Below are 21,792 nucleotides of genomic sequence, written 5' to 3' on the forward strand. Positions count from 1 at the left end.
GGAGATGGAGTGTGATGATTAAATTTGCGTCAACTTGACTGTGTCACAGCGTTCGGGTATTTGCTATTTCTGGGTGTGTCTGGTTCTGTAGGAAATAACATTCAGAGCAGTGGACTCAGTGAAGTGCATGCATACCACAGAGTCCATTGAAGGCCTGACCAGAACACGAGGCAGAGGAAGGGAGAAATCCCCCCCTTCCTTACCCGACCGTTGGAGGTAAAACACTGGTCTTCTGCTCTCAGACTGAGATTCACACCACTGGCTCTCCTGGTCCTCAAGCCTTCAGACTTGGACTGAGCTATACCACTGGCTTACCTGAGTTTTCACTTGCAGACAGTAATTCAGGGGCCTCCGCAACCTCATGTGAGCTATTCCTGATAATATAATCTCTTTGTGTGTGTGAAAGTAGGTAGATACGTGTAAATGTGTATGTATCTATCTAGACATCTGTAGGTTTTATGCATATAAGTATATGTTTACATCCACACCATATATAGACTTATTTCTATATGGACGTAGACACACACACACACAGGTTACTGGTTCGGTTTCTCTGGAGAACCCTGACTAATACTTGAGGCCAAAGGATAGAAGATCAGATAGGACCCTGAGGGCCATTTTAAGGACTTGGCTTTACTCTGAGCAAAATGGTGAATGACTATGGAAGAGAGATATAATCTGGCTTTTTTTTCAAAGGTATTTTGGGTGCTGTGTTGAGAAAACACGATAGTGAGGCCAGGAGGGAAGCTGAGCTCTCACAGGAAGCTGTTGCAGGAAGCAAGGAAAGTGATGCCCGTAGCTCAGATTAGGGGGGTAGCACTAGGGGCAGGAAAAGTAACTGGCTTTGGAGTCTGTTGTGAAATTGAAGCCAATGGGATTTTTCTAACGTAGTAAAAAATGAACAAACAAAAACCAGGAGTTCAGGGTGACTTCATTTGGCTTCACTGGAAGGTTAGACTACCCTTTGCCCGACATGGGTAAGATAATTAGTTGATGAGTTTGGGAGAGAAACATTAGGAGCTGTATGCAGGTGTCATTGTCTTTTAATAGATTTTATTTTTTAGAGCAATGTCTGTTCACACAAAACTGAGTGGAAGCTACAGAGATATCCCATATACCCCTTGCCCCAATCCATGCCTAGCCTCTCTGTATGGACGTTCCCTACCACAGCAGTCCCTTTGTCTCAGCTGATGAACCTACATCGACACCTCACGATCATCTAAAATCCATAGTTTACATTAGGTCTCCTTCTTGGGGTTGTATATCCTATGGGTTTAGACAAAAACTTAATGACATATATCTGTCATTATGATGTGGTACAAATTATTTTCACTGCCCTAAAAATCTTCTGTGTTCTCTGCCTATTAATCTCTACCACCCCGCCACCCCTGGAAACCACTGACCTTTTTATTGTCTCCAAAGTTCTGCATTTTCAGACTGTTATATAGTTGTAATCACAGAGCATGTAACCTTGACCGACTGGCTTCTTTCACTGAGTGTAATGCATTTACGGTTCCTCCAATGTCCTCTCACGGCTTGAAAGATCAATTCTTCCTAGCACTTGAATGATATCCCATCATTTGGAAGTACCACAGTTTATTTATCCATTCACTTACTTAAAATTATCTTGTTTGCTTCCAAGCACTGGTAATTAGAAATGCAGCTCCCTAAACATCCACGCACAAGCTTTGCATATGTAAGTTTTAAGTTCCTTTGGGTAAATACCAAGGAGTGCAATTGTTGGATCACATGACAAAGTTATGTTTAGTTTTATAATAAACTACAAACTGTTTTCCAAAGTGGCTCTATCATTGTGCATTTCTACCAGCGACGTATGAGCGCTCTTTTTGCTCCACAACCTCATCAGCACTTGGGGTCATCGGTGTTCCAGATTTTGGCCATTCTATTAATTGTGTAGTGGTATCTCAATATTTGATGTGGAACATTTTTTCATATACTTAATTGCCATCTGTGTATCTTTGGAGAAGTTTCTGTTAAGGTGTTTGGCCCATTTTTTAATTGGGTTGTTTATATTCTTATTTAATTGGGTTGAGCTTTAAGAGTTCTTTGTGTATTTTGGATAACCATCCTTTATCTGATGTGCCTTTTACAAGGACTTTCCCCCAGTCTGTGGCTTATGTTTTCATATTCTTAACGTGCGTTTCACAGAGCTGAAATTTCTAATTGTAATGAAGTTCATCTTATCAATTATTTCTTCTATGGATTATGTATGGCTTTTGGTGTTGCAGCTAAAAAGTCATCACCCATTCCAAGGTCATCTAGATTTTCCCCTCTGTTATCTTCTAGGAGTTTTATATGCATATCTATTTTCATAAATATTTTCTCTTCTATCCATCTTTTTAACGTACTACATATTTTAAATAACACTATAGGAAAGTGTTTAACACAACAGGAACCTTGAAAATGCAAATACTAATTCATTCAAAGGACCTGAGTTAAGTGTGCACCCTGGATATATTTAAGTTCCTCTAGAAAGCAATAAAAAAGTACAGAGTTTAATGATTTTTCAATATGCAGTGAATGTGAAAACTGTAAACACCCTTACAACAGAACATTGCCTTTCCTTTTAAAAACACTCTAGGAAATTCATCATTTTCTTTTAAAGGTGATACTTCACTTTGAAATTATAACACCTCTATTTCTCTGTGGTATTTTTATTCTTAATAGTAAAAGTTCAGTTTATAGTTCTGGAAAGAAACTTGCAAAGAAATATTATTTTTACTAAAGTGCTTGCTAATAACTTGATGAAAAAATAATAAAAAATGTTGCCAAACATATTTGAAGAAAATGCTATGAGATAATACACATGCCCATTTATATATTTATATATGTAGTATATATATGTAGATATGTTAATATATATTATATATGTATATATATCTGTATGTGTATAGGCCTATGAATTTGTGTATATATGTGCATATATATACACAAATATATATATACACACACACACTGTCTCATATAAGCAGTCATTTAATAAATTTAATTATCTTTATAAAGCAAAAATCACATCTCCCCATAAAAGGCTATAAAATATACAAAAGACATCTATAAATAAAACCCCACTTATTTGTCAATTCTTATGACACATTTTTGCTTGTGAGAGGCATAGGTAGGATTATATTTCCATTCTTGCTCTCATAGGCTTTAATCTCTTTCTCTCCCTGTCGCACTCAGAGGCCATAATCTTTTATAATATCCAACTATTATTGAAGATGAAATAACCATATGCAACAGGAGATCCATCACAATCTTCTATTGATAACCTGGTTAGTTTAATTACTCTCTTGTTTGTCAAGGGGGCCATGACTCATTATAAACAAAACCATGAAATCCGGAACATTGCCTGAAAACCCATGCGTAATGAACCGAAATAAAATCTAATTTGTCATTAAAAGGCTTTTATGCAGTTCTTTGTGCATATGGCTCAACACTAGGTGCTTTACCACACAAGTTAAAGGGACATGATCCTGTTGTCTAGAGGTTCACAGGCTGCTATAATGGACACTGAAAATGGAAAGATACCTAAAATGTCATATGGAAGCATACATGAAGAATGAGTCAAGAATTAACACTGTTTGTAAGAAAAAGTCCTAAGAATATTTTTTGTGTTAGTGAATTAAAGGGATATGGGTAATCAATACAGAGAGGGGAGTCTTATGTAGATTTCATTTTGAGGTTAAAATTATACACTTGAACTTGAAGGCTCTATTGATTTTTCTTGGAGACATGAATGAGCCCTTATCCATATTCTTCTACCTCTCTTAAAAATGACTATTCAAAAAAAAAAGTGGATTCATCCACCTATCTATTCTTCATTCCTTTATCAATTAAATATTTTTTATTAGGGACTATGTTAATTTAAAAAATGGTATTCTTGCCTCATAGGGTTAACATTTTTGAGGTGTGTGTGTGTGTATGTGTGTATGCATGTACAGAAAGTAAATAAATAAATAGTAAAAAAGCTGTATGAACTAAGATGATAATTGAGCAGAAAAAAAGAAAAAGGAATCCTGAGATATATTGTTTTATGTGGTGCGGTCACGGAGCTCCTTATTGATAAGGCAACACTTGAGCAGAGAATTGAATGATAGAGAAAAGGAATCATGCGGTTGTCTGCAGTAACATATGAAAAGGAAACAGAAAAGCGATAGGCCTTGAGTTGAGAGAGCATGTTTGAGATGGAAACATTCTTAAAGGTTTAAGTAGCAGCAAACAGTCATCATGGCCTGAGCAGATAAGTGAGAGGAAGAATCCAGAAGAGAAAATTGGGCAGGCAGCTGGGGCTCAGATTCTGTAGAGTCTGGTAGCCCATGGTAAAGCCTTTGGATTTTGTTCCAAGGAGATGAGGTTTTGGAGATTTTGAGCAGAGAGACATGGCTTGATTAACTTTTTATAAATATTCTTTGGCTGCTGAGTAGATCTTGGTCTGCAGAGAGGCAGGAAGGGAAACAGAACTGCAGAAGTGCTAGGAGGCTATTGTAGTAATTTTTAGGATGATGAGAAAGCCATTGGCCAATCCATAAAAAAGGAAGGAATTTAGAGAAAATTTAATTAAATAGATCATTGGTCACATTGGACCTGAGTCAACTCATTTTAGTTAACTGGCAGTGACAGGACATTTTTAGTGAAATTCCACAAGTTTATACCATTCTGAACTCTATTACTTTGTATAAATAGAAGAATTCTATGGAGACAAAAATGTCTGATTATACCCAGCAGGTTTCTTTTCTAGAGCACATCTCAGAGACTGTGACGTACATGTATGTCTTATGAATATTTTTTGGTATGAAGCTTTTTCCAAACTTATGAGACCATGGAATTGCAGAAGCTTTTTAAAAATATTTTATTCATTTATTCATGAGAAACACAGAGAAAAAGACAGAGACACAGGCAGAGGGAGAAGCAGGCTCTCATAGGGAGCCCGATGCGGGACTCAATCCCTGGACCCAGGATCACACCCTTCGCTGAAGGCGGATGCTTGACTGCTGAGCCATCCCAAGTGTCCCTGTAGAAGATTCTATATTAAAGTCCTGTGGGGCTAATATGTTTTTGGATATAATCTGGGTATGTTGGACAGTGGGACTTGTAGATGTCTAAGGTCTAGTCCACATCCTATGTTATGTGATTTATTACTTTTCAGGTCAACAATCATCCCTGGTTAAACAGGTTTCTATGTGCTCATGAGGTATAATGTACTCATGAATTTTATGTGGGGAAAAGGCCGCAGTTATTTGCATCATAAATATATAGTCATTAATTTGCCGGAAATATATACCTTACAACAACTATGATTAATTAAGTCTCAAACTGGAGCTATAACAATGAATTATAAGTATGCTTAGCTAAGTTGTACAAAACACTCATTTTCCACCAAAAAAATATTGTTTTAAGAAATCATATTGAACCCTTCCTAGAAGAGATAACCAAATGGTAAAATCTGAATGATTGCTCCCAGAACCTATTTCTTTTTACCATCATACCCCATTGCTCTATGAATTTTGGCCAAGACCCAGTAGTATAAGTTCCTTTTACAGGGAATGGGAGTGTACAGGTAGGCATCTGCATGCGTTTGTGTTTCTGGAACTGTTTTTCTTTCCAGAAAGACCATTTTTGTTTTGCTCAGATGCAACTTCTTTCAATTACACCAAAGTAGCAAAGAAACTGATTACTTGAGCATCTCAAATTCCTAAGTACAATGGCATCCTTTGGAATAGATGGATTTGTGTGTACTGCTGAAATTTCAAAAATACTGCCCTTATATCAAATTGTATATAGCTGTAAGCTGAAGCAATTGTATACTGAAATGAGTTAATTTTAGAGAAGTATTACTAGATAGATGTGGGGAACAGCAAAGAACGGATGTTGGGAAAAGCCAGCAGTGAAAGGGTCAAGAAGGGGTATTTAACACCTGTGTGATTAGATGCTCATAAAAGAGGAGTCTTCCCTTTTCATTTACTCAGTGGGATTATTTCCATTCATTGTTTAGCCAGTCATTTCAGGATGAAGATAATTAAAGGTTCTTCATCCAAAACTCCAGGCTCTGCAGGTGCAAGCAACAGAACCTCTGCACTTGGCACCCAATAAGCCTAATCAAGATTCAAGTTTTCTTAGTTACATGACAATAGCCACAAAGACCTTCTTCCTCTCTTGTCATTCTCAGTGGGAGCTTTGGCTTTGTACAAAGTCCTGTTATCAAAAAGATGAATGAATCCAAGAATTCTTTCAATAGCCTTAGTGAATTAAGGTAGTTCAAATGAAACCTTATAGTTCCAAAGGCAAACAAATTTGACACCATCCCTCTCCCTCAAAATGATGGACAATGACGAAGGTGCCATATTAAAGAATTACAGCAAAAAATAAGAGTGAGGAATAGTAAAGATAAGTAAATCGTGAGGAAGTCTGTCCTACAGAAGCTATGTAGGAAAACACTGTGGTAAATAAGCATGTTGACCTTGGTTGAAATTCTAGAACTTGTGAGCTACACCAAAGAAGCCTCAATCAAATAAACAGTCTTTGAAAAAAATTTAAGGTTTCCAGTACCTACCAGAGAACATATCATATAGGATGTGCTCAATACACAATTTGTACAGATGAGGATGATGATAGTTGAAAAATGTCTTCCTTGAAGACAGGTTGCACCTTAGGGTAGGAATAATGACAATCTTTCAAAGGCTGTCATAGATCTCACAGAAATGGATCACAAGGTCAATAAACCCTTACCATGAAGCAAATGTGTCCTTGCCTTAAGGACTAATTGTATCTTAAAGAAAGCTAAAAACTCCATCTTATTGCTAAGAGAAAAAAAATAAAAAAAATAGTTTATGCAGTCAGATTTTTTAAAAAATCAAACCACTGAAATACAGTTGAAAAAACAATCCTTGTGACCTAAAGGACTTTCACATTGAATAACACCTCTGCCCAGTTTTCACAGGGGAGGGAAATAATACAGTTTGTAATGTACCTCCAGCTTCCCCAAGACCTTAAACATTTACACAGTCACAAAATAGTGCAGTGAAAAGGCTTTTCTTTGCAGTCAAACAAAAGTGGTTGTAACATTCACTATCTGAGTTACTTAACCCTTCTAAGTTCCAGTTTTTTCATCCATAAAATAAATAGTGCCTACTTCAGGGACGGCTGTATAGACAACATAAAACACTTCATAGAGGCCCAGAAATAAACCCACAATTTTAGGGTCAATTAATCGTCAAGAAAGAAGGCAAGAATATGCACCGAGAGAAAGGTAGTGTCTTCAAAGTGTTGGGAAAACTGGACAGCTACAGGCAAAAGAATGAAACCGGACCACTTTCTCACACCATACACAAAAATAAACTCAAAGTGGATTAAGAATCTAAATTGGAGACCTGAAAGTATAAGAAATCCTAGAATAGAGCACAGGCAGTAATTTCTCTGACATTGGTCATAATAACATCTTTCTAAATACGTCTCCCGAGGCAAGGGAAAACAAACCATTGAGATTTCATCAAAACAAAATGCTTCTGAACAGCAAAGGAAATGAACAAAAAAGCTAAAGACAACCTACTCAATGGGAGAAGATATTTGCAAATGATATCTGAAAAAGGGTCAGTATCCTAAATATATAAAGCACTCATACAACACCCCAAACCCAAATTATCCAGTTAAAAAATGAGCAGAAGACATGAACAGACATTTCTCCAAAGAAGACACAGAGGGCCGACAGACACATGAAGTGACACTCAACATCACTCATCATCAGGGAAATACAAATCAAAACCATGACATATCATCTCACACCTGTCAGAATGGCTAAAATCAAAAGCTCAAGAAACAAGTGTTGATGAGGATCTGGAGAAAAAGGAACGTTCCTGCACTGCTGGTAGGAACGCAAACTAGTGCAGCCACTGTGGAAGACTGTGTGGAGCCCCCTCAAAACATTAAGAATAGAACTACCCTGACATTCAGGAATCCCATTACTGGATGTTTCCTTAAAGAATACCAAAATATTAATTCAAAAGGATACATTTACCCCAATGTTTATTGCAGCATCATTTACAATAGCTAAATTATGGAAGCAGCCCAAATGGCCATATAGATGAATGAATAAAGAAAATGTGGTGTGTGTGTGTGTGTGTGTGTGAATATATTTCTATATAGTCACATATATAAAAAATGGACTATATATATATATATATATATATATATATATATATATAATGGAATATTATACAGCCAAAGAAGAATGAAATCTTGCCATTTGCAACAACATGGATGGAGCTAGAGAATATAATATTAAGTCAATAAGCCCGTCAAGGGAGACAAATACCATATGATTTCACTCATGTGTGGAATTAAAGAAACCAAACAAGTGAACAAAAGGAAAAAAAAAAGAGAGACAAACCAATAAAACAGACACTTAACTATAGAAAACAAAGAGATAGTTCCCAGAGGGGTGAGTAGGGGATGGGCAAAATAGGTGAAGGGAATTAAGAGCACACATACCTTGATAAGCACTGAGTAATACATGGAATTCTCAAATTGCTAAATTATACAACTGAAACTCATAGAACACTGTATATTAACTACACTGGAATTAAAAACAAAAACAACAAAAAAACTTCATGAAAAGTGTTACCTTGTTTGGCACTGAGTTAGCAGCCAATAAAAACATTAGCTACCATTAAACAGGTATTACTATCAGTGGATAGGAGATGAGAGTTATACTCCCTTTAAGAACATGAGATCATGATAAGATATGGATCGAAAGGGAACTAATTTTTCAGAAATTCATTGTCTTGTAAGCAAGTGACTGATTAATGTAAATAAAAGCTATATCAGTATAACTTTTACTCTCCCAGAATTCCATCCATACTCTGCTTTTTAATTGCAGTTAACCAAAAAGGACATTTGTGGTAGATCTCATCTTAATTTCTCAACGATCAACAAGTAAGAGGCTTAGGTTCGATAATGTGCTAAAACATCAAATGGGTTCCTTCTAGAAAAATATGCAATTGTGGACATACATTATGTGTTAGGGCATATAAAAGATCAATGTGTCGATTCAGTTAAGCTTATGATGAGATCATTTTGTCTTTCATATGAAAGACAATGAAAAGTGGAATTTCACATTAAATTCGCATGAACTTCACACAAAATTGACTTCAGTGGTTTCATTAAAGGCTCAATATCCATCCTAGTTGACTAAACTGTGATCTCTGACTCCCTTGCTTTTGCACAGGTGCATAAAAAGCGAAGTATTTTGTAAACAAAATTCCAGAGCTAAGACATACAGCTACAGATGAAGTCTGATCTTAGGGGCACTGGTGAAGGCGCTTGCACTGGCCCCCTAAACAGGCAAAGAACAATCTGTGCATTGTTTAAAAGTACAAAATAAGGGATTCTTTTCCCAAAGTCATGGCTTAATGCTATTAGAGTATTTCACGCTTTCAAGGAGGTTAACTATATTTAAGGTTGCATTAGTCATTTATATGGTGGTGTGAATGCTCTGATATTGTGTTGATTGTGAGCACACATCTGCAAGAGGCCTTGAAGGATGGATGGTTGGGTGGCCTGTGACTCATGAAGAAGTAGATAAAAGAACAATAAGGCAAGAAAGGGTTGTCTAATGAGGAGTTTGTTGGTGCTTCGGCATAACTCACTCATAGCGTGCTTTGGGCAAGGGTCAGCAGCACTGAAATCACAGCCTGAAGTAGCTGTCCCCTTATAGTCAGCAATGCTCACTTCAGTGATGCATCCACTGTAAAATATGTCTGAGATTTATGGGGCCACCAGCTGTATCAATAGGAATTAAATGGTTCACTGTTTTCCTAGCTGTTCACCAAACTTTCTTTCTTTAGACTTTATTCATGATTTGATCTCTTCTCTGTTGTCAGTCATGCTGAAATTATAGCTGAATGTGATTGATTTGGATACAGTGGACAAGTTTGCGAGAATTTTGAAGCTGGGACTCTCCGAAGGCATCTCTATTCTCAGCACGTATGATCTTGCAACACAAGTTGTCCATCAGCACAAACTTTCTGAGTCCCTAAATGTGCACATGCATTCTTTTCATGTTGAAGCTATTATGAACTTCCTGATATAAAGATCATGTCCTGCTGAATCCCTCCAAAACAAAGATTAGAAGCATTCTGATGCTGTCTTTAGATTACTTATAAAACATGAAAATATTCTTGGGAATCTTTTTCTCATGGGGAAAACCTTCTTGTTCGATGAATCGGTCAAGATACGTTACTTAAGCTTCTATTGTGTTTATTGGTATGTTTTAAGTCATGGTACATTTTCAAAGATTAGAATCAATCTGTCAGAATAGAAATAAACTAGACATATATAAATTTATGGTTTTTGCAGCCAATCAATGTAAAAAATGACACCAAAGGCTGTACTTGGTAATCGGTGGGGAAAACACGGGTGGAGGGTTTCCTCAGGCTAATTCTCACCAGATCAAGTCTCCTTCTGATTTCAGGGCCAGCTTCCTCCAAAAACCTACTAGTGAACCTGAAGGCACCAGGGAGCCTTGGGGCTGGTATGACTTCTGCCCTCTGCAGAACAATCACTGGATTCTATTTCTTAGTTGACTAAATGGTTTATTATTTCTTCTTGTTTCTGTAGCCTTCAATAATCTTAAAATAGCACATTAAAAAAGTTGATTAGAATTCAGTTATTAAAATTATTTAGTTCTGAAAAATGAATAATTCATATTGCTAATGTATTCCAAAGGATTACTTTCCAAACACACTGTCTTGGAGGAAGAGAAAAGAAAGGCTCTGAGTAGCTAGAAAAAAAAAGGAAAAAAGGGAAATTAAGAGACAAACTTTGTATTAGAGAAATCTAGTTGTAAACTACCCATTTCTTCTTGCCTGATGCCCTCAAATGCATGAGGGTGAATGTTGGAAGTCTAGCAAGACTACAGGGAGTGTGTTAAGCGAATGACATTTTCAAAACTATATGTCTAGATTCCCTAGTAAGGAAATGAACACGAAACTGAACCACTTCCACTTCGCCATCTATTTTGAAGTGGTAATCAGCTGTGTGCTCAGGCCTGCATCCTGGAGTTTGTACCGTTCTAGAATTTCGGTATGGTTCAACGAGTAAAGCAACGGAGGTCATGACTGTGAAGCAGATGTGCTTTACCCATTGACTTGCTCTGAACTGACGAACAAGGAGAAAAACGACAGAGCAGGAAGTGATCCTCGTTGCAGAATTGAGAGGTAATTTTTCTTCCCATCTGAAAAACACAGTCTCAGACACTTCTACTTACGGAGAAAGGAGGCTAGATCAGAACAAACACGGTAAGGAGTACCTAAGAGCAGAAGAATAAGAAGACATAAAGTAGGAGAGACATTTACCTACAAATAATACATCTTAGAGAAGTAAGAAGATATGGGAGGAGGATGGCAGGAAAAACTGTAATTTTCAGGAACAACAGTATGGATGTTTTTGAAACTAAGAATGTTTAACAAGGGGGAAAAAATGTCAACCTTCCTAAAATGATTAAATAAAACGTGGTGTGAGAAAACTCTGCCTAACAGCAAAAGTAATTTGACAACTGAAGGGTGTGTCAGGAAAGGGAAAGTCTGACTGACAAATAAGAAATTCCATGTCAGCAAGAGTAGCACATAAATAAATTATTAGAGAAAATGTTTAGGCTCTTTCCTCTTCTCAGAAATATATATATGCCTAAAATGCAGCTGATACCCTCCTTATAATCTCAATCTTATTTACTGCCTCTTATGTCAAAATCGCTGGATTTCTCGCTATTTATTGCTCTCATCCTGCAAAGCTTATCTGTGCATTTGATGAACAGTTACTATTGCCGTTTCATCAATGTCATTACGAAACATTTCCAAGCCTCGAGAGACTGTAATCTTGTAAATTCTACCTTGAAAATGCATCTTATCACTCCTCACCACCCCATAGCTGTCCTGCAGGTGCGAGCCAACACTCCCCCTGGCTGGAGATACTGGAGGCTTCTTCAGTGGCCCCCCGCTTGTGCCCTTGCCCCCCATGCTGGCCATTCTCCGTGGGGCAGCCGGCGTGTTTCTGCTACCACCCGCCAAGTCCTCATTCCCACTCCCACACACAACCACACCCCGGCGTCCACGTCCATCCAGAATACAAGTCAAGTTCAGGACAGTGGTCTCCAAAACCCTACATGATCTGATCCTCCCGCCTTCTCTCTGACCACATTTCTGTGCACTCCCTGTCTTGCCCGGTCTTCTCGGGCCACGTTGAACCCCCTGATGGTCATGAACATTTACCAATGTCTCTGCTTTAGGTTCTTATTACTTGGTACTCCTCAGTCTGAAATCCTCACCCTTCAGACAATCTTCATTTTGTGCTTGCATCCTCATCGCCTCCAATTCCCCCACATTGAAGAGGGCCTCCCAGTCCCTCTGTATAAAGTAGCTCTACCATCCCCTCACCCTCCAACCCCTTCCTTCTTAACCACCCTCCCTGGGCTCTGTACCGACAATTTCCCTCTGACATAGTATATATGTACTTCTCCACTTGCTGAGCGTCTCTTTTTCCTCCCTGGAGGGTACAGTCCATGAGTAAACAGTCTTGTTTCGTTCAACGATGTATCCTAGACTAGTGGCTGGCACATGGTAGGCACTCGATAAAAAAAAAAAGTTGTATTATCACTATGGGATGAGTAAAAACTACAACAACTGTTCAATTCTCTGTTACAAAAATATGGTCTATCTTGATGTAAGCCAAGGCAGGTGTCCTACTGTCATTTCTCTTTGCTGAGTAGAAAGTTTCTGTACCGTTATCATTTCTATGTTTAAAATCTCTAATTTGGGGCATACCTGGGTGGCTCAGTTGGTTGAGGGGCTGCCTTCGGCTCAGGTCACGATCCTGGGGTCTTGGGATCGAGCCCCACATCGGGCTCCCTACTCAGCAGGGAGCCTGCTTCTTCTCTCTCTCCCCACTGCTCATGTTCTCTCTTACTCTCTCTCAAATAAATAGGATCTTTTAAAAATACCTCTAATATTGTGTGCCTGTAAAATGAACAGTGCAATGTGTCCAAATATATCACCTTAATGTTTTTGGTAAGTTTTATTATATAATAATACCTTGTGGTTTTCTGGTTTTTCATCCTTTCATACTGAATTAGGTTAATATATAACTGTGTGTATATATATATATATATTTAATATACAATAAATATGTTTTATATACTTATATGGTATATATAGAAATGTGCTATATTTATATATTATATATGTAAATTTAATGTATTCTTTAGAGTACTTCGATATGATTTATAATAAATTGTCTGAAATTAAGTGGTTAATTTTAGTGCTTCATTTTTACATGTTATGCAGTATCGCATGCAACATTATACAACTCAGCACTTAAATACAATACAGCTGGGCAGCTGAGTTGTAGAAAAAAATTCAACTAAGCAGTGTTTCTATCACATCCCCCCAAATACTGTGATTCAGAAAACCATCACAGATAAACTTTACGCTTATGCCCTGTTCTACTCAGCCATTGCCACAGTAATACGGTGTAACAACCACTACGACTTAGTGACAAGCATCAACACCGATCTCTCCCTCATGTGTCTTACTCTCTTTTGTATCTGTAATGCCCATTACCCATTAGTCAAAGCAGTCATATAGTCAAGGCTGTCGTCAATGGGGCTGGGAAATACTCCACCTATGTTCAGGGGAGGATGGGAGAAAATACTGCCAAGGAATCATCCAGACCATTACTTGTAGGTAGAATTTTCCAAAGCCATTCAGGCTCCAGGTCTCTTTCATACCAAAGCTAAAGAGAGCTCCATGGGTCTGCCTGGAGAAAGAAAGTCTGTTACATCTTCTGCTAAGGAAAGAGAGTGGTCTGAAATGAATCGTGGATTCCAGGGTGATTTAACGTGAGGGATATCGGACTGAAGGTCTACGGCAGAGAGCAGAGCTGCTGTGGAAACCACAAGGATAGTCAAGTACTACGCAAACCAAGTGCCGTGGCAAGGCAGCATGTCAGGAAGGCGTTATTAGATCTCCCGGAAAGGTGGATATGGAGGATCCACCAGAGAAGGACTCCTGACTTCTTCAGCTGCTGAAAATGAGACACGTTTGAGAATTGGGAGAGATTTTTCCATGGTCATATGTCATCCACTGACTCAATATTTTTTTAATAAATTTATTTTTTATTGGTGTTCAATTTGTCAACATATAGAATAACACCCAGTGCTCATCCCGTCAAGTGCCCACCTCAGTGCCCGTCACCCAGTCATCCCCAACCCCCCCAGCCCACCTCCCCTTCCACCACCCCTAGTTCGTTTTCCAGAGTTAGGAGTCAAAGATACAGATGCAATGAAACGCCGGGACACCTGCACCCTGATTCAATATTTATTCTGAGTTTTTGTCTGTTCTGTTATTCATTAACACACTCATTGCAATTGGTCAAGGAATATATTAAAATGGTTCCTAGAGAAGCTCAGGGCTCTAGTGAAATTAGGAACTGGCTAATAAAGTGTCATAAACTTTTGTGTTTCTCCAAGGCCTAGCCTAATAGGAGGAAAATGAGACACTTCAAAAATGTTCATTGAATAAATGAATGTGATGAATGAATGAACTCTATGGAATACTGTGATTCTATGATATTACTAAAATTTACGCTCTAGGCTTTTTCAATGTAATATAGTTAAATTTTAATGAGTTACATTCGGTGTTAATTGTTAATGGGCTTATTATGTTCACGTAGTACGTAAGTGATGCTTAAACGCATACATACTACATGGCCAAATATTGGTATCAATGGCATTTCCTAAAAATGTACATTTCTTAAAGAGTTTCTTTAATAAATTAATGTTTAGTGAGTAGGGATATGGAAATAGAAAAAATTCTGGGCATATTTCACCTAAAATTTAATCTGACACTAAAAATTTCTCTGAAGAAGTTGTACATTCTAGACATAAAGGGGTCTATTTTGATCAAATAAATGGATATACTTGCTAAGGAAATGAGTATTTATTATGACCTCAAGTCTTTGTTATTAGTTGAATGTGAAACACATATATGAGTCCAGATAATTTATTCACTTGTATAATTTGCAAGATCTGAGTACCATCCCTCCTTATCCATGGGTCATACATGTTACAACCTCCAGTGGATGCCTGAAATCTTGGACGGGATGGAACCCCAAGTAGGCTATGTTTTTCCCCATTTCTACATACCTGTGATAAAGTTTAAGAATTAAGACAGTAAAACATTAATGATAATAAATAATAACAGAACTGTAATGACAATACTGTAATAAAGGTTACATGAATATGGTCTTTCTCAAAATAACTTATCACACTGTACTCACTATTCTTCCTATTAATGATAAATGCCTCTGTGATGAGATGAAGTGAGGTGAATAATGTCGGTAATGTGATCTAGTGTAAGGTACTGAGACCTTCTGATCACAGGTCAGAAGAAGGATCATGTACTTCCAGACCATGGGTGACCATGGGTTACTGAAACCCTCAAAAGTGAAACTGCAGATGAATGGGGACTGTAATTTAGACTAGAAAGTTGATCTGTGTATACTGGGCATACTGGACACTGTTTATAAGAGACACAGGGCAGACGGATTTCAGAACGATATTAGAAGTAGTAGTATATGCTGCTTCTTTGTCATCTTGGCTAAGTGCTCAGTTTAGCATTTCTGCCTGAATTTGAGTTCACTATTTTTTAAAATGGAAATTCACAGTGGGAGATGAGTATGATTGTAGTGTAAAAAGTGTAAGACTGGTCAAGATAATGCTCCCCATTGAGTCTATTATCTCAAGCTCCTTCCAGTGCATCCCACTAGGTATCCCATAAAATAATGGCCCATCACAGTTATTATGTTTTTCTTGCTCAAGTAATCCTATGAGGTGGCTTAGTAATGGCATTAAATAAAACTATTTCAATGTGATTTTGTGGGGTGTGTGCGTGCATGGGTGGTTTGGGTGTTAGCTCCGTCCAAAATGGAAATAAGTCTGCGTTTGGTAACTGAACCAAATGTTTCCAGGGCATTTTAAATGCATAATTCATAAAAACCAAAAATGGTAAAACAATGCACAGACTCTACTAGCATTCATTTAGCTATAGAAAATATGCAAAAACACTAGGTAGAGCAGGTTTTGTCTTTTAACATTTTAATGAGCTTTGGGACTTTCATGCATATTAGTTATGTTGCCCTAATTACTCATTATAATTCTAATGAGCATTTTATATTTAATTACAATGCTTATAAAGATTTGGTATGGACAGTAAATTATTATAACTAGCATGTGCATAATGATTATGAACTGAATTTATTAACTTTTATACCAGCATTTAGTGTTGGTAACTTTCATTTTCACCTTGGTGATTAACCACATTGTCTGATTAAACAAATATTTGTGTGGAATTAATTGTAAATGACAAAGAACGGTGCCCACGTTTTTGCTTTTTTGCCAATTTTCATCAAATTTTATTTTTCTTAACTTATTTCATAGCTAGACAAGCTCATTTAAAAATGTTAAAGTATTATTATTTTTCTTAATTATTTAAAAGATTTTAGGCCTGTTAAGACATTTCAACAAGGGAGCCCAAGGTCAGATGATCAGATGCTTTCTGCTAGGGTACAAATAGCTAGGAAATGTTACCTTATGCATATCCTAAATGTAAAGATATGCATTTAAAAAATAATAATTGTTATATTTTGTAAACATTAAGAATAGAATGTCTACCAACAACAAGAATTTTTTTTCCATTTGGCAAATTGTATTTCCACAAGTCTTAGATGTTAATTCTTTGCCAAATAGTTCATATTGAAAAAAAAAATCAAAACACAGTAGCTCCAGATTTAATTTCCATCCTTAAATTTTAGTACAGGGCTCTGTTTCAAGTGGGCCATCAATACATGTTAATTGATAATTAGGATGGTAATAAGGTTTTCTTGTAAAAATTCACATTCACTTAGAGGGAAATAAAGATAACAAAAACTTGAATGTGAATGAAATTATCACTTTGTCAGATGAAGTCTATATTTTTGGATTCTAGATGGTCTTATTCCTCACCCAGGTAATATTTACTTTCAAAGAACAAAGGGGGATCGGAAAGACAAAGATCAGACAAGAATGAGTGAGGAGGTTTTTATCTGAAAAATTCCTTTATATAGTGTAGCAGTTAAGAGCTTTGTGTTAAGAATTCATTTAGGATCTTAGATTTTAACCAGTTACTAGTTGAGGGATGCTGAGTAAATATAACATTTTAAAGCCTTAATTCCTTCCTCTGTATACAGGGATGACACATTCTACCTCAAAGACTTGTTGCAATCCAAGGAGGAAGTTGTATATAAAGAAAGACTACAAGGAAAGCTGGCATATAAAGAGCATTTGAAAATTTAAAAATGTGAGACACTCTCACACAAATGTTACTGCCACTCTGATTCAAAACGATTTTTTTTTTTAGTTTTTGAAGATTTTATTTATTTATTCATGAGAGACACACAGAGAGAGGCAGAGACACAGGCAGAGGGAGAAGCAGGTTCCCTGCTGGGAGCCCGATATGGGACTCGATCCCAGGATCCTGGGATCACGACCTGAGCCCAAGGCAGATGCTCAACCACTGAGCCACCCAGGGACCCCAAAAGTGATTATTTTCGCAGAGCAATGTCTGTAGCTAATATTTATCTTCTTGAAAGTCCTCCAGTATAATTTATCCACTGATAAATGTGGTTTGTGTGCATGTACATATATAATTATGTAGGCATATATGTATTAGATTTTCATTTATTTAATGAAAATTAAATTTACTTATACATTTACTTATACATATATAAGTATATATGTATACATGTGCATAGATTTTGAAAATAATAAAATAAAAAAAATTAGAAAATTATTTTTAAATTAAAAACCATTAATTTTCTATTAGTTGACCACTTATGATATAGATATAATGATCTCATATACTATCTCATTGTTTACCATGCACTGGAATTAGTAGTTCACTCTTTGAATTACTTTTATGAAAACAATCATCTATAGACTTGTAAGACACTTATTTACACATATTAATTGATTTTGTTGAATTTCTGTGAGTATTATTAATAAAAAGTCATTGTATTATTTTATGCAAGTTATATGATTATATATAGAAAAATATGCATACTATGTAGTAATATAGTGTGTCATTATTTCAAAAGTAATGCTACTATCTCCTTTAGTACATTATAGTCTCTAAGGTAGAATTTATTCCTTAGTTATCTTTTTTTTTCTGTAAATAGCAAATATTTATTGAGTATTTATTGTACATCACTTACTATGTTATGGCCTTAGTAGCTAGAACTATGCCTTATACATAATAAATCTTTGCAATCTGAGAGAATAGATGAGTGAATTATAGCTTGCCTACCGTATAGCCTATTGACTTATGGGAAAGCTCTTTCGAGATTATTTTTCGTTTTGTAGGCTGTGCCTGCGGGGGAAGGGAACATAATGAACTGACAGGTGAAACTTCCTATCAACCCAGTAAGTGTTTTCATGACAAGATTCTCTGACTATTTAATTTCATGAATTAATTAATAAGATATTTGGTTAAGAAATAAGCATAACTACAAACCTCTTTTAAAATATTTCTAACAAGATTTAATTCTGAAATCTTAAATAACTGACATTGAGCTTGTGACAAACTGTATAGTGTCTGTTCTCTTACTCATTGATGTACTCAGTGCTTCTTGATACCTGGGGTTCCCTGTCACTGGTGGATGCCACCGAAATGCTTTGTCATCTCTTCAATAAATATATATTAAAGTCCCTGGGCAGTCAACGATCTGATAGTTGTGCTTCAAACTTTTACTGAGTGATTTCAAAGGCCCATTACGTGTACTGCTGGCACTTTTTCTTTGGTGCTAGTTGAATCTTGAGTAATTATATTGCAGGTAAGGTGGACTGGAGGAGTTTGAGTCTAAAATTGTAGGAACTGGCTCAGTTCAGTTTAGCAGTCAAGGGCTGAACTATGGAAGTTTCAAGAAAAATGGAAAGTAGTCAAGGGTTGAACTATGGAAGTTTCAAGAAGAATGGGAAGTCCTAAGAGAAAGGATTAACTCAACTGGGAATTGGAAAGAAATATTCATTCTCATACAAAGGATTTCGATTTAGTATATTTGTTTTTTTCCTACCCACATGCTCACTCCCACACAAAGAAGAAAGAGTAACTGAAATTTCCAAGCGTAGAAGAGGAATGATTACAGTTGACGCTTCTCTCCCCTTACCCTTGGGTAGCTGTCTCTCAGCAGGACATAAATATTCTGCTCAGTAACTCCATGAAGGAGTTTTCCAAAAGCAGGCAGCCCATGTGGAGAGGTCTATGATTTTCCAGTTGTGTCTGTAAGTGGCGATAAGTTCACTTTTTGTGAGGGTTGCAATCCAGGGCATTGGGCTAGAATCCTTGAGGAACAGACATCTAGATGGATTTAAGGAGCAATATAAGCATTCAGATAAAGAGGTTTTTGGAAGGGCCACGTTATTTTGCACCTGGAATTACAGGTAACTCTGTGGGTAATTTTTAATAGTTATGTGATTGTCTTTGAACTGCTCTGACCAAAAAATGCAGACTTAGATCTTAGGTGTGGGTCATATGGGATGTTCATAATCAGCTTGTGGGCCTTTGTCCTAGATACTTGTCCTAGGAGAAGGACTTTTATGATACGGAAAAGCAGAAATATCAATATAGTGGAGCCATTTTTAACATGAGTGGCCTGAGTAAACAGGCAGACCGTGACTGGATTTAAGCAAAGAGCAGGTGGGCCCAGTGGGTGGCCTTAGCCAAGTGCTGGAGCAATATGCCAGGCCAACTATGGCAAACACAGGCAGCACTAGGGGGCCTTGGCAGGCACCAGCCAAGCTGGCTACGACGTGTAGCCTGCTGAGGCTTAACTTTGAACTCTACTGGCAAAGATAGCCTGGTCATGGGGCACCTGGGTGGCTTAGTGGTTGAGCAACTGCCTTTGGCTCAGGTCATGATCCTGGGGTCCTGGGATCGAGTCCCGCATCGGGTTCCCTCTGGGTTGTCTGCTTCTCCCTCTGCCTGCGTCTCTGCCTCTCTCTGTGTCTCTCATGAATCAATACATAAAATCTTTAAAAAACAAAAACAAACAAACAAACCCAAGTAGTCTGGTCACATTCATAAGGTGGCATCTTTCATACTTCTAATGTGATTTTCAGCCAAGTATGCAAGGTGAAAGGCCAGATCCTCTTGACTGCAGAGACCCTAAATTCCCAAATAGGTAGAAACTGCTAGTTCAGCTGCCACAAATATCGTTTCTCTCTTACATTTTGAATTTATGTCAGAACTAAAAGAGGAAACTCTGAAGGGGCTAACCTCTGAAACACGAGGCTTGTCCATAGGTCCTTATGGGTTATTTCCCACTACTGTCTTGAGTCTGGACTTATTAATTAATTATTAATCATTAAAATAGGCTTAGGAAATGCCTTCGGATTGCTGAGATCCAAATCATTGCTTCATCCAGAGAAGAGTCTTAGATTTCATTGATAAATAAGAATAAAAAGAAATCAGAACCTTTATTATGAAGAGAATATTCTATATCTTCTTAGATGGAGGTAGAGAAAGAATTCAATAACAATGCTGCCTTTTAAAAAGTCAGTTTTAAAAAGGCCTGGGCAGAAATAAGGGATTGATTGGGTTTGCTCGCAAAGTTAAGGGGAAAAAAATGGAAGGATACAAAATACTTGTTTCAATCATAATGGAGGAGCAATGGGTGAATAGAAGCAGGAAAAAAAAAAAGTGAATCCAGGCTAATTAAATCCAAATAGATCTTAAGGAGGAACATGGCATACTGAAAGCCTAAAGACAGTGATTTAGGGGAGAAAAGGATACCTGGTTTCAACTGCTCTCAGTCAGGACTTCACAAAAGGGAGACGTGCATTAGTTATTCTAGCTCAAAAACAAAACAAGCACCTCTCCTGTTACCCCTTTAAAAAAATAAAACAAGTTATCATTTTGGCTGTGGAGTAAATCTAATATTGGAGGAGAGACAGAGAAGATGGGAGAGAAGAGTAGGGAACGGATTATAGTAATCAAGGTCAAGGTATAGAAGTAGACTACCTACCAGTGGTAGAGATGCGAGATGAGAAAGGATTTGAGAACACGATTTGAGAGGGTAAAATGGACGGGGTCAGTAATAGATTGGGTACGAGGAGAGAGAAAGATGGGGATGTTGAAAATTACTCCTGGATCTTTGGCCAGCACAATTGGATGGATGATCGTGACAGAAGAAAACAATGCAAATGGGTGATGATAGAAGGCGCATGGGAACCTAAGTTCAGTTTGGGAACACACCAAGTTTGAGACGCTTTTGAAATGTCACTAACGGATGAAGCATCACTAACAGATGAAGAGATGGGCAGAAAGGTCTAGGGCCCAGAGAAGGCTGGCCTGGGAGATGAATGTTGGAGTCAAAGGTGCAAATTAATGCCATGGAAAGGCCTAAGACTGCAGGATTGAGAGGCAGCTTTTAAAAAACTGGTGTCTCCTACTTCGTTACAATGCACTTTATGAATCTTTCATATTGAGTAAGTTCTATGACTCAAATAGTATACTGGTTACTAACAAATATTTTACATTCTTGCCCCAGGAAAAATAACATCGTATAAAAGTGGAAACTGTTTTTAAAAAAAGAAAAAGAAAAAGCCAACAAACACTTGGGGACAAATCAAGTCACAGATAAAAGTAATCAGTGGGGCATCTGGGTGGCTCAGTTGGTTAAGCATCTGACTTT

At 37.3% G+C, this 21,792-nt stretch overlaps 1 protein-coding gene across 1 annotated transcript in view; it reads right to left on the reverse strand.

The window, feature by feature from the left end:
* The window catches only part of NEGR1 (neuronal growth regulator 1), an 821,559-nt gene that overhangs the window by 192,047 nt on the left and 607,720 nt on the right, over positions 1–21,792 (reverse strand). The gene's annotated exons all lie outside the window — the stretch shown is intronic.

Source organism: Nyctereutes procyonoides, unplaced genomic scaffold (genome assembly GCF_905146905.1).
Source record: "Nyctereutes procyonoides isolate TBG_1078 unplaced genomic scaffold, NYPRO_anot_genome, whole genome shotgun sequence".
Lineage (NCBI taxonomy): Eukaryota > Metazoa > Chordata > Mammalia > Carnivora > Canidae > Nyctereutes > Nyctereutes procyonoides.